Raw genomic sequence first — 2,093 nt, forward strand, 5'->3', positions numbered from 1 at the left:
CCAACTAGTGTGTTTGGATTAAAGTGTGTTGGAAACTGCATTTGGGATGTAGCGGGGTGGACTCCCGCTCCTGCCCTGAAGGGTTAAAAGCAGCCCTGGGAGGGGTTGTGGCTGGAGAAAGCAGCAGCTTTTAGGCTGGGCTGATTGGGGGAAGTGGCTGCAGCTGGGGCCACGCCCCAAACAGACTCAGCTGGCCCTATAAAGGCAGAGAAGCCAGGGGCAGATAGAGTCTCTCTCTGTTTGTAGAGGGAGATGGGCCTGGCTGCAGGGAGCTGGACACAGGGTACCTGAGTGGAGCAGGGCTGGGGAAAGGCAGAGGAGCTGGGGAGCTCCAGCCTGGAAAGCCCCAGGCCGAGGCCTAGCAGAAGGCAATAGGTACTGGGGGGTTGCAGAGGGCAGCCCAGAGGTAGGCAAAGGCAGCAGGTCCAAACCCTCCTTGCCAGTGATGAGTGGCTGATACCGCTGTCTGCCACAGGGTGTGGGGCCAGACGATGACTGGCCTTATACTGAGCCGAGGTGGGAATAGAGGGTGGGAGATCCCTGGGGAGGGGAGACCCTAAGACTGAGGGGTTACTGCCAGAGGGCAGCACCCCAGGTAAAAGGGGCACCAGGTCCAGGGAGGGACACGGGGGGCCAGAGGACAGGCAGATCACCGGCCTGCAGAGGGTGCGCTGGAGCTGGAATGAGCTAATTCCCAGAAGTCACCAGCAGGGGGTGCCGCAGGGGTGAGTGCACTCATCTACATGGGATAACAAGGCTGGTGCATGTCATTTTCCACTGATGAAATGACAGACTTCATATGAGCTTGCCGTGTTCAGTAGTGTGCTGGACAGGGAAAGATGCACATTTCTGGGGGAAGTCTGGGAACAGAGACTTTTCTGGGGTTTTCCTGTGCTGCACTGTAACTCATGAGTCGCTGACTAGCAGCACTAAATACTGTGTAGCTGGGAGTGAGTTACATGCTGGAGACTGTGTGATACCTGCCCAGGAGTGGCTGCTCTCACAGTAAAGCAGTGTAAAAGTCACCCCAGCTTGGGAAACTGAGGGGACACAGCTGTTCAACACTCCAGATTGCACTGTGGTTAATGTCACAGACACTCAATTTCAAAGAGGCTCCCAAAACACAGAGAAAGTAAATCCATGTCCCAGAAATCCAAGACTCCAGAGAGAGGGCAAGTCTCCCTGCCACTGCTTCTTGCTGACGGAGAGGTCCAGAGACAATGAGAGAGTCCTGGGGAAGCTGCGAACTGGAAGCATGGGCTGGTGGGGTTCAGTGGAGAAAGGGAACAGGAAGGGAAGGGATATTACTGAATGCAGGATCTCAGCAGTACTAGATGTCAGGATAGCACATAGTGCAGCCCATTGGAAAACATAATCCCAACTAGACATACAAAATGATGAGGTCTAAATTAGCTGTTTCCACTCAAGAGAGAGATCTTGGAGTCATGGATAGTTCTCTGAAAACATCCACTCAATGTGCAGCAGCAGTCAGAAAGCAAACAGAATGTTGGGAATCATTAAGCAAAGGGATAGAAAAGACAGAAAATATCATATTGCCTGTATATAAATCTACGGTACGCCCACATCTCGAATACGGCTGTAGGAGCTGGATTTTATAATGTACTGTGAGAATTTAATGTATGATTTGATTTCATCCTATCAGCCACCCTGTTTGAATAGCAGAAAAGAATGATAGACCAGAACAATCCTTCTGACTGATTATGGTCACCTTTTCTTTTAGGATAAGTTACACTGTCTACTATGTTTCCTCTATGTATTACAAATTAGGCACTCTAGTTAAATCTACATTTCTTTGTTTTAAGGTTTAGTAAGTAAGAAACAGGATTCTCTATTGTGTCTATGTTAAGTAGATTAGAGAAACATTGAAGGCAAGGTTTCATTTGCAATGCCTTTTATAAAATACTACTGTTTGTATTCTCAGTGGGTTTGTGTGAATGAGGATGTATGCATCAGGAAAAGAGAAGGTGTAAAGGCCATTGTTATAGCCAAGGTCAAGGAAGAAGGAGTCAAGAGACTTAAAGAACATCAAAGAATCATCAATGCGCATCCATAACGAAGGGCAGATTGATGAC

Source organism: Mauremys mutica, unplaced genomic scaffold (assembly GCF_020497125.1).
Source record: "Mauremys mutica isolate MM-2020 ecotype Southern unplaced genomic scaffold, ASM2049712v1 Super-Scaffold_100099, whole genome shotgun sequence".
Lineage (NCBI taxonomy): Eukaryota > Metazoa > Chordata > Testudines > Geoemydidae > Mauremys > Mauremys mutica.